Source organism: Sturnira hondurensis, unplaced genomic scaffold (genome assembly GCF_014824575.4).
Source record: "Sturnira hondurensis isolate 20B ecotype Veracruz unplaced genomic scaffold, ASM1482457v3 Scaffold0000465, whole genome shotgun sequence".
Lineage (NCBI taxonomy): Eukaryota > Metazoa > Chordata > Mammalia > Chiroptera > Phyllostomidae > Sturnira > Sturnira hondurensis.
In genome coordinates, this window is record NW_028073096.1 from 1,043,430 (window position 1) to 1,056,144 (window position 12,715).

A 12,715-nucleotide genomic window follows, 5' to 3' on the forward strand; every position below is an offset into this window, starting at 1 on the left:
TGCGAGCCACTAATTAGATAAAGCTTATCTCTTGCAGCAAGTGCTGCTTCTGCTTTCTCCCCAGCCCCAATGTTTGGTCAGTTAGTCCATGATGGGTAAGATCCCTCAAAGGAGGGGCAACCTAAGCCAGATATGATCACTTTGGAGGCCATCATGGAAGGACTCAGAGGGCTGCAACAAAGAGGGAGTGATGAACCCTCACCCCCTAGCTATTCTGACATAGTCTGAGTCCCCATTTCTGTCTGGGAGAAGCACTTCCTGGCTCTAATCCAATTAAGCCTGAAAACCTGTGATGGGGAATGCGATGCAGCCCCTTGCCTGACTAGAGCGAGATCTGGGGTGATCAGGGATAAGAAAGAGTTCCTAAAAATCCTGTGAAACCTGCTTTGATAAGAGTGTTTCCATTCATATGATAAAGGTTCGAGCAGGAAATAAATATGTCTCCCAAAGTTTCTGAAACCCCCTTTCCTGAAAGACACTGACTCAGACTAAGCCCTCAGATTTCTTTGACATGTTATCTACTGTTTGATCCTTGCTGTCTGTATTCTGGTGTATTACAACAGGAATAAAAGCCATTGAGGAAGGCACACTTGGCCTTTTTTCTCTGAGAAATTGGCCACCTCTCTTGCCCAAGATCATGTTTTGGTAGTGTTACTTTCATCCGTGGTGGACGACGGGGCGGGGCTTGCTGGCAAAGTTGCCCCCGCCCCCACAGATCATAACTGAGATAGCATTTATGTTTGTGTTTTAATGCAGGGGTACCCAAACCCTAGGTCATAGACTGGTACTGGTTCACAGACTATTACGAACCTGCCTCCAGGATGGAGCCTGGATACCAAAGCATAGCAATGGACTACAGCTGCAGACATACATTAAGCTCACCAGATGCTGGACTGTATTGTACTTTATTTTTTCCCTTCCTATCTTTCTTTTCCTTTCCTTCCTTGCTTCCTTCTTTCTCATTAATTTATTTTTATTGTTGTTCAAGTACAGCTGTCTCCATTCCCTCCCTATTCCAGATAAACTCTACTCCCACCCTCAGTCCTACACTGTTTTGGATTTGTCCATGTATCCTTTATATTTGTTCCTGAAATCCCTTGCCCCTGTCCCCTGCCATTATCTCCTCCCACCTTCCCTATGGTTACTGTCAGTTTGTTCTTAATTTCAATGTCTCTGATTATATTTTAATTGCTTATTTGTTTGGTTGATTAGGTTCCACTTTTAGGTGAGACCAGATGATATTTCTCTTCTACCACCTGACTTAGTTAGCTTCACATAATGCTCTCCAGACCCATCCTGGCTGTTGCAGAGGATAGAAGCTCCTTCTTTCTTTCTGCTGCATGGTATTCCATAGTGTAAATGTACCATAGTTTTTTTTATCCATTCATTTACTTATGGGCATTTAGGATGCTTCCAGCACTTGGCTATTGTAAATTGTGCTGCTATGAATATGGGGTGCATAGGTTCTTTTCGACTGATGTTTCAGTATTGTTGGGGTGTAGTCCCAGCAATGGAATCACCAGGTCAGAAGGCATTTCATTTTTAGCTTTTTTAAGGAAATCCCATACTGTTTTCCACAGTGACTATGTAACAGGGTGCAGCCGGGGGGGGGGGGGCTAGTACAGATCTGTAATGGGGTCCAGAACTCAGGGTGTCTAGGAAATATTTAAAAAATATAGGATGTCCTCACCTTCACAAGTCTGAAGTGGGGGATGGGAACATGGAGCAGAGCTATTGAGAGTTGTTCTGCATAGCAAGTTTTGAAACTAACCTCAGGCATGGTCATTTAACATATCTATAACTTTTAACTGGTTTCATGGATATGTTAAATAGCTGTGGCCACACTTTGAGCCAGGGAGATGGGAATGACTTCAACCCGTAAAGTAACTGAGAAGGAACTCCCTGTGGTTACAGTACCTGCATGATAGCATAGAGATGATAGCTTGGAGATGATTGGAGACAAGAGGCCACACCTGCCTGGACTTATTATGGCAGCCCAGAAAAGCTGGAAAAATATGGGAATGTGGGCAGGTGTAGCTGATTGTGGGAGGAGTTGGAAATGGGGCTGCTGAGGAAGACTGGGAACTGGGGCTGCGGAGGAAGACTGGCACTGGGATTTTGACCCAGGCGTGGCAGCCCTGCAAAGAGGGGATTATGCAGCTTTGAAGTAAAGAGTTGGAATCATGTGCCTTTTGGCAAGAAAGGGATTAACTGCATGGCTTTGGGGCTCCCTTTGCCATATATCTTAAAAAGCTGAAAGGCAACATGTAGCAGCAATGCATGGTTCTCTCTTAGTAGTTTTAAGGGATGCAGGAGAAACACTGAGGGAAGGAAAGGAGTGAAAGGACTCCTGCTGGTGGGCCAGGAGAAGGTGCTATGCAGATTTGGATTAAGAACTGGAGATCCTGGTGGCAACACAGCTGATGGTGCTGGCAACCGAGGGAGGCCTAATAACTGAGCATGGATTACTGGGAAAAACTGGGGGTGACGACAGCCATGGACTTCTATACTTCTCCTGAGATATGGTACCCTATGCTGGGAAAAGTGGGGAAGGAAGGACTGTGTGTGTCTGTGGGTGTTTTAAGGGACTTTGGGATTTTAATGAAGACATTAATTCATTACTCTTAAGTCTGCATAACTTTTGAATAAATAGTTCTGCTTCTTTTCACCAATCTCTGACATTGAAAGCTGTAATTCCATGGTAGCAGATAAGGAGAACCTAGTACAGGGGTCCCCAGGAGAAGGGAGTGTCTATTCAGTAGTAGTATTGTGTCCCCTCCCCCCATGGGTCTGTTTCTGTAACAGCTACACCAGTTTGCATTCTCACCAAGAGTACACTAGGGTTCCCTTTTCTCCACAACCTCAACAGAACTTGTTTGTTGATTTTGTTATGATGGCTATTCTCACAAGTGTGAAGAAATATCTCTTTATGGTTAAATTTACAACTCTGTGATGCCTAGTGATGCTGAGCATACGTTCATATGTCTCTGGGCCCTCCATCTGTTCTCCTTAGAGAAGTATCTGTTCAGGTCCTTTGCCCATTTTTTAATTGGGATGTTTGTCTTCCTGGAGTGGAGTTGTGTGAGTTCTTTTTATGTTTTTGAGATCAAACCCTTGTCCAAGGTATCATTTGCAAATATATTTCCCCTATGAATAGTTCCCTTTTAATTTTCCTGATGTTTTCTTTAGCCATGCAGAAGCTTTTTATTTTGATGAGGCCCCATTTGTTTATTCTTTCTTTTATGTCCCTTGCTCTAGAGGACATACTGGTGAAAACATTGCTTCACAGAATATCTCAGATTTTCCTGCCTATGTTTTCCTCTAGGACTTTTACGGAGTCCTGAATAAGCCTTTTACCCATCTTGCACTTATTCTTGTGAGTGGCGTAAGTTGGTGATTGAGTTTCATTTTTTTGCATGTAGCTGTCCAGATCTCCCAACACCATTGGTTGAAGAGGCTATTTTTACTCCATTAAATGCTTCTTCCCCCTTTGTCAAATATTAATTGACCATAGAAACTTGGGTTTATTTCTGGGCTCTCCGTTTTGTACCATTGATCTATGTGTCTATTCTTATGCTAGTACCAGGCTGTTTTGATTACTGTGGTCTTGCAGTATAGTATGATATTGGGTATTGTGATCCGTCCTACTTTGATCTTCTTTCTCAAAATTGCTGTAGTTATTTGGGGTCACTTATGGTTCCATACAAATTTTTAAAGTGTTTGTTCTGTATCTGTGTAATATGTCATTGGTATTTTAACAGGGATTGTGTTGAATCTATAAATTGCTTTGGGTAGTATGAACATTTTGATGATATTAATTTTTCCAATCCATGAAAATGGTACATGCTTTCATTTATTTGTCTCTTCCTTAATCTCTTCAGTGTTCTGTAGTTTTCTGACTACAGGACTTCTACCTCTCTGGTTAGGATAATCTTGGGTACTTTATTTTTCTTGTTGCTATAACAAATGGGATTTTCTTCTGATTTCTGTGTCTGAAATTTCATTGTTGGTACACAAAAAAATGCTTTTTACTTCTTAGTATGAACTTTGTATCATTTTGTTATTCCCAATTCACTGTTTAGGTCAAATGGTTTTTTGGTGGATTTTATAGGATTTTCAGTGTATACCATCATCTCATCTGCAAACAATGGCAGTTTTGTTTCCTCCTGAATTTGAGTGCCTTTTATTTATTTTTCTTGTCTGATTGCTGTGGCTAGGACATCCAATACTATGTGATATTGGACATCCTTGTCCTGTTCCTGATCTTAGTGGGGAAGCTTTTAGTTTTTCCCATTGAGTTTGGTGCTAGCTGTAGGTCTCTTGTGTATGGCCTTTATTATGCTCAGGTATGCTCTCTCTACTCCCATTTTGCTTTGAATTTTTATCATAAATGGGTGCTGTGCCTTATCAAATGCTTTTTTCCCATCTATTGATATGATGATAATTTTTATCTTTCCTTTGGTTTATGTGACATTGATTTGCAAATATTGTACTATCCTTGTTTCCCTAGGATGAATCCCACTTGATCATGGTGTATGATCTTTTTAATATATTGCCCGATGTGGTTTTCTCATATTCTGTTGAGGATTTTAGTATCCATGTTCATCAGCTATATTGGCCTGTAGTTTTCTTTTTTGTTGTGTCTTTATCTGGTTTGGGGGGTAAGGGTGATGCTAGCTTCATTAAGAGAGTTTGGGGGTGTTCCCTGTTCTTGGATTTTTTGGAATAGTCTGTGAAGAATAGGAGTTATCTCTTCTTTAAGTGTTTTGTAAAATTATTCTGTGAAACCTCCTGGTTGAGGACTTTTGTGTGCCAGGAGTTTTCTGATTACTACTTTGATTTTGTCAGCTATTATCTGCCTATTCAGGCTTTCTGCTTCTTCTTCATTCAGTTTTGCAAGATTATATTTTTCTAGAAATTTGTTCACTTCACCCAAGTTTTCAAATTTCTAGGCATATAGTTTTTCATAGTAATTTCTTACAATCCTTTGTATTTCTGTGGTGTCAGTTGTAATTTCTCCTCTTTCATTTCTGATTGTGTTTACTTGAGTCCTCTCTCTCTCTCTCTCTCTTTTTAATGAGTCTGCTTAAAAGCTTGTCAATTTTGTTTATTTTTTCCAAGAACCAAATCCTGGATGTATTGATCTTTTGAATTGTTCTTTTAGTTTCTATATCATTTAATTCTGCTCTAATGTTGCTTATTTCCTTCTCTCTAGATACTCTTGGCTGCCTTTGTTGTCATTCCTCCACTTCTTATAGATGTAGAGTTAGGTTGTTTATTTGATATGTTTTTATCTTCTTTTTAGGTAGGCCTGTATGGCGATGAACTTCCCTTTCAGGACTGCCTTTGTTGTGTCTCATAAGTTTTGGGTTGTTATGGGTTCATTTTCATTTGTTTCCAGAAATTTTTTGATTTCTTTCTTATCCCATTCTTAACTCATTCAATGTTTAACAGCATGCTATTCTATTTTCATGTATTGGAGTGTTTTCCTTGAGGTTGGTTTCAAGTTTCAGGNAGATGTAGAGTTAGGTTGTTTATTTGATATTGTTTTATCTTCTTTTTAGGTAGGCCTGTATGGCGATGAACTTCCCTTTCAGGACTGCCTTTGTTGTGTCTCATAAGTTTTGGGTTGTTGTGGGTTCATTTTCATTTGTTTCCAGAAATTTTTTGATTTCTTTCTTATCCCATTCTTAACTCATTCAATGTTTAACAGCATGCTATTCTATTTTCATGTATTGGAGTGTTTTCCTTGAGGTTGGTTTCAAGTTTCAGGCCCCTGTGGTCTGAGAAGATGCTTGATATGATTTCAGTTTTCCTGAATTTGCTGAGTCTTATTTTGTGTCTTATCATGTGGCCTATCTTTGAAAATGTTTTGTTCCATGAGCATTTGAAAATACTGTGTATTTTACTTCTTTGGGATGAAAGGTTCTTTGCAATGATGTGTGTGTGTGTGTGTGTGTGTGTGTGTGTGTGAAGTCCATTTCATCTAGGGTATTGCCCACTGCTGCAATATTCTTCTTGATAATTTGTTTGGAGTATCTATCCATTTTCCACAGTAGGGTGTTAAAATTTCCTAGTATGAGTGTGTTGCTGTCTATATATTTCTTGAAGTCCTCCAACATTTTCCTTATATATTTGGGTGTTTCTATGGGTGCATATATATTTATAATGTTTGTGTCTTCTTGATAGATTCTTCCCTTGAGAAGTATGAAGTGACCTTATGGGTCTCTTTTTATGGCCCTTGTTTTGAAGTCTATTTTGTCTGATATGAGTATTGCTACCCTGTTTTTTTTTTTCCCAGTCCATTTGCTTGGAATATTTTTTCCAACCCAATACATTTAGTCTGTGTAGGTCTTCTGTTCTGAAGTGTGTCTCTTATAGGCTGGATAGTTGAGGGTCATGTTTTCTTATCCATTCAGCTACCCTATGTTTTTTTTATTATTTAATCTACATACATTTAAGTTTATTATTGTTAGGTGCTTATTCATTGCCACCCCCCCCCCATTTTTACCTGCATTTCCTTCTCTCTCACTCTTTTTCTTCAACCTCTTAAAGCAGTTCCATTAGCAAATCTTGCAGTGCTGTTTGGTGAAGTTTTATTTTTCAATCTTTCTTTTGTCTGGGAAACTACTTATTTTATCTTCCATTTTAATTGAATACCTTGCCGGGTAGAGCAGACTTGTTTAGAGTCCTTTGTTTTTCCATTACTTGGAATATTGCTTGCCAATCCCTTCTTGCTTGGAGTATTTTCATTGAGAAATCAGCTGCTAGCCTTATTGAGACTCCCTCATATGTTACTTCCTGTTTATTCCTTGCTGCCTTTAAGATTCTCTAATTGTCTTGGAATTTGTCATTTTAATTATGCCTACAAAGAGGAGACAACCTTTTTGGATTTCTCTTGACTGGTACCCTCTGTACTTCCTGGATTTGAGTGACTTTTTCTCTCATCAAATTAGGAAAGATTTCCATCATTACTTTTCAAACAGGTTTTCTATCCTTTGCCCTTCTTATTCTCCTTCTGATATCTCTATTATACAGATATTATTACATTTCATGTTGTCCTGCAGTTTCCTTAACACCTCTTTGTTTTTTCTAGGTCTTTTTTTCCTTTTCTTGCTCTTTCTGGGAGTGTTTTTCTACCTTGTCATCCAACTCACTGCTTTGATCCTCTGCTTCATCTAGCCTGCTTTTGGTTCCTTCTGCTGTGTTTCTCAGTTCAGAAATTGTATTATTCATTTTCTCTTGGCTCTTTTTGATAGTTTCTATTACCTTTTTGTGTTAATATATTCTGCAATAAATTCCACATAGTTTCCCTCTAGTTTTTGGTAATTTTCAGTGGGCTCATTGAGCTTCCTTGTAAGCATTGCTTTGAACTCAATATCTGCTAGTTGACTTCCCTCTATTTTATTTGACATTCTTTCTGAGGATTCCTTCTTATTTTTTATTGGTGGTTTGTTTCTTTGCCTTCCCATCGTTTGTGAGACTCTTGTTAGCCTCTACTTCTTAAATTTATCTGTTCTGACTCCCTGGGTTTATGGTGTGAACTTCTACAGTAAGAGACCTGTGAGATTCAGGGGTGCAGTCTCCTTAATCTCCTGAATTTGATTGTCTTAAGATGCATTTTATTCCCTTTATGTTGGCTGTCTGGAGTAATTGGGTTTTGATTTTGGTTGGGTCATTCTTTGGTGAGTCCTTCCATCCAGGTGATTGACTGAAGGTCACTCCATGTACCATATCTTGTATGCTGTTGTTCAGGTACGGATAGGCTATACTGAAGATTCTTCTGTATGTCTGATTTTATAAATCTTCTCTCTTATTGTTGTTCAGCTGTTCATTCTGGGCCATTTCTCCCCAATTTAATTGTAATTCCAGATTGGTCCTGGGAGATTTATGTGGTTTCTATTTACTCCTCCACCATCTTGCCCTTTGTACTGTACTTTAATATGAAGGATAAACTCTGCGGAGTTTCTTTCATCCTGTCCCTGCTTAAGAAAAGATTAGACTTTTTCCATGGTGTGGTTAATGGAGATGAGATATTGGGAAGTCAGGAGGGGACCCCCCTTAATTGTACATCATCAGTAAACCATTTTACAGAGCCACATACCCTTATGCAGGAATCAGTGAATTTTTTTTCTTTAGATACCACTAGGATCCCACTTCCACCAGTAACAAAGCCAGTAGTTGATGTAAAATCACTAAATGAGTATGGGAAACAAAAGATTTTAATATATCTATGTTATAATCTATATGAGATTCTATAAAATGCTAATGTGGTTGTTCAATATTGTATCCCTGAGCGCATAGGAGTTCCACACTCAATTTCTTATTTAATTATCAGCACTTAGTGAGGTATGTGTTAGATCCTCATTTTACTTTTATATGGCTGTTCACCATCAGCTTACTACCAACAACTAAATCTGTTTGAAAAGCAGTGTATGACAACAGACCCCCTGATACTTCTTAGAATATATAGCCCTCTTCTGAATAATCTCAGCTGGAATAACATGTTTTAAAAATTAGTGAAGAATGAATTTTATAGTTCCTTTCCAAATCAAATGCAGGAAATCAATCATTTGAAAATAGTATTATTCTCTTATCTTATGAATATAGATTAAGAATTGTTTATAGAAATAATTATGTAGCAAATGAACAGTCAAGTTCTCAGCTACTATAGATAGACATAAAAAAGATAATTTCAGTAGATTAATGCATGACTTTTGGGAAATTCTAAAGAGATCTTTTTGGGGGGAATTGATTAGCACCTGCCTTTAAAGTAGAAAATTATGTTTAAATTTGAATTGTAAATTCTATCCATGTTTTATACAGATGTATAGGAAAAGTTTTTATTTTGTGAAATAGCAAAATCATTAAGCATCAACTCAGTAAAGATAGAAGTTGAAGAATTATGAAGTTTAAAACGATAGTTTATTGGGTAGTCAAAATTATTCTATATGTGTAAAATCTAATCTGAATCTAATGTATCAATCTTTGAGAAACAAACTGTTTTATAAATTCAATAATATGTAAAAACATAAATGTTTCCACAAATTTTTGTATAAAAATCTGTGGTTTAATATATAATCAGGAGCAGGTTGTCATTTAAACAGCTCTCATCAGCACTTCATTAAATTTCCAGATGAATTGTTTAATTAGCATATCTTTGTACCTACAAAACTGATATATGTGAAAATTTTGACAGGAGTATGTTTTTATTCTACATAGAAGAAATTCATGGAACACTTAGTACATAAAGGAGAATCATCCATTCCTCACAGTACTAGAAATGTCATTTTTTTTCTAAAAGACACAAGTCATATCACCATTCTGTTCACTTTGTTGTCTCATAAAGTAGAAACCAGAGAGGTTCTCAAAGCATATTCACTAATTAAGGATAAGGAACAGTTTTTGTAGGATCCAAAATTATAGAATACATTTGTGAAAACTATGATACCAGCCCTCAGGAAAAAAATCACACTATGAAAACTTTGAGAATAAATTTTGCAAAGCATGATGCATTATGCAAATAAATAACAATTACATTTAACATCAATAATCTAAATAGGAAAATGTTTTCTGAGTTATTATAAATGTCCAAAGTTTTCAAAAAACTTCATTTTAGACATACATTAAAGAATGAAAATCACAAATATTCTAAAGAAACTTGTCATTGACAATTCAAGTGAATTTGGAAAAAATATGTGGAAGAAAATGTTTAAATAACTGCTAAAGTAAATAATCTGATTCTGTTAATAAAAAAATGTATTAAGATAATAAAAATAAAGGATAATTTGCTTATAAAGAATTCACAACATTTCTCTCAGTTAATGGCCCCAAGGAAAAATGTAAACTAAGTTGCAAAAATCAGAGCAAATCATTCAGTAAAATTGGACAAACCAATCATAGTTTTCACAGGAAGAGAGAAAACTCCCAAATTTTTAAGCACAAGTTAATATTCCAAAATTCACCTATACCTCAAACCATTTGCACAGTAGTCCAGGTTTTCTATGAAGGCAGAAGTCTGAGGATCACACCCTGAAGCATAAATTTTATACCCCAAGCCTTAAATTCAAAATCTTGAGCCTTAAGTTTTGTGAGTTAAATTTTGTCACTTTTCCCCATAATCTCCAGAGGACATGGATTGTATATATGCCAAGTGTTGGGCCCTGCATTAGGTGCACTACCTCATTTTGTCCTAAGAATATTAGGTGGGCTATATCATTGTGACCATTAAACAGGCAAGAAAACTGGTTCTAAAGAATTCTATTGCTTTGTTTAAAATCACATATTTGTAAGCAGTGCAGGATAGTATCAATGATTACCTCATTCTAAAGACAATACCTTTTTTCAATATTCAACTCTGTCTTTGAGTAATAGTAAAGAAAAACAAAGTATCCTCCCATGTTTTAGTGCAGAGTTGAAAGTACAAGGTGAAAGAGAAGACAGGCGTATCACATTGAAAAGTATACTGTTTAACCTAAGAGTAGCTAGCAAATCTATTTCAACACAGATGTATGCCAGCTCATGTGGCCAAGTAACTCACTGAAATTATCTTCATAGAAAGTGTTCTATTCATATATCAGTTTGGATGCCATTAGGATTTTCTTTTCTTTTCTGCTCCAACCAAAGTCAAATCTGGAGTACTCTATTTTATTTTACTGTCTCTCATCTGCATGTGATAGGTATGGAATAAAGCATTAGTTAAATTAGTGAAGAAATATATATTTAGGACCTACTATATGCAGATCACTGTAGTAATCATTATTATAACAAAACATAAATAAAATACCTCTTTTATTCCTTGAGATCTTACTAGTCCAAAGAAATAGAAGATATCTTCTTAGATATTAATATTATTTATCAAGAATATTATTTTATAAAATATTGAATAAAAAGGAGATGCAGACAGTTTAAATAATTTACTCAGGTTTAGTTTACTAAATATAAATCAGCAGTAAAACTTGTATCTCTATCTCTTCAGTCTATAAAATTTCAATAGCACATATTTAGAGATATTAATATGCAAAAATAATTATAAAATGATTTTTGTGGAGAAAGATGGCATCTCTTAGAATATGAGACAGGTAGAAAATATTTTTGAAGGAACTCTAAATTTCTATTCATTTGAGGAATTTGCCTACTGCACACTACAATATTGATTGGCATTCACAAGCCTCTGCCTAGAATATTTTTGCGCTAAAATGCTCACAACTTCCTGTTCAATATGGGAACTATACTATTGCTAGAAGTTTTATCTTTATGTTTAAACCTGAATCTAAATAATGTTCGTCCAGTTGTTCTGAATCTTTCCTTTGGAGCCACAGCAAATGTATACAATCAAGCTTATGTGTTATCAGTTTAGTATCTGCAGCAACTAGTCATTTTCCCTATTTTCTTACTCTGTACTCATTAGTCCTATCATTCTCTTCCTAGATCTCTTATCATTACTGCCATTTTTATTTGGATATGTTCTTATCAGCCTGCACCCCATTCAAAAAATGATGTCTAGAAATGAGTACAAAATTCTATCATGATCTTCTTAAGTATTTTCTTTTTCATAGTCTTGTTTTATGGACTCAGTCCCTGATAGTGTAGTCTAAAATAGCAACCATTTCTATGGCTGCAACTTCTCATACTTGAACTTTTTGTCAAGTCGAAGATGCAGTATTTTATAGGCCACACTTCCAGGAATCCTGATGAAGCAGCAGCCACTGAGTAGAAGCCTTTTAGATGGCATAAAGCTGGTCTCCTGGGACTGTGTTGGCATTAAATTCTAATCAAAAACTTCAGCTCACCTAGTCCTCTGAATACTAATAGTTTTGTCTCTTATTTGTTATTTTGCTGTTACATGCAGTTACATTTATTCCTGATAATGTTCATTCTACAAGACTGCTACATTGAACCAGTTTCATGATTTGCTTTCTCTCTTATCTGACACTTCCCTCAACTCTGTCACAGGTGAGATAACTACACTTTCATTTCTGCCCTCAGGGGACACTATTGTTCTCAGCTGCTTCCTTTGTCTTTTTTCCAGTTAAATTTCTATTTATTCTCAATATCTACTGTATTTTACTAAAATTTTTTATCTACATAAATGGAACTTCCTCCTTTAGAGATAAGATTATTTCACTTCCTCCTATAGAAAGGTTAAAGAACCGATACATGAACTTTCTCCACTTTCCACCATTACTCATCATTTTTTCCCTTTTCCTTCATTTTCAGATAATGTGGTTACTCTCATTATAGTCAATATTAATCCTTCTTTGTCTACATTTATTCCTCTCTGGGAATTAACTTTTTAATTTATTTTTTAATTTATTTTATTTTATTTATTTATCTTTAGAGGGGAAGGGAAGGAGAGAGGGAGAGAAATATCAATGTATGGAAGAAAGAAACAACTGAACAGAAAAGAATGAAGAAACAAGAATTCAAAAAAAATGAGGAAGAGGCTTAGGAACCTCCAGGACATCTTTAAACATTCCAACATCTGAATTATAGGGGTACCAGAATGGAAAAAAGGAAGAGCAACGAGTGGAAAACTTATTTGAACACATAATAAAGGAGAACTTCTCCAATTTGGCAAAGAAAATAGACTCCCAGGAAGTCCAGGAAGCTCAGAGTCCCAAAGAAGTTGGACCCAAGAAGGAACACACCAAGGCACATCATAATTACATTAGCCAAGATTAAAAAGAAGAGAGAGAATTCTAGGAGCAGCAAG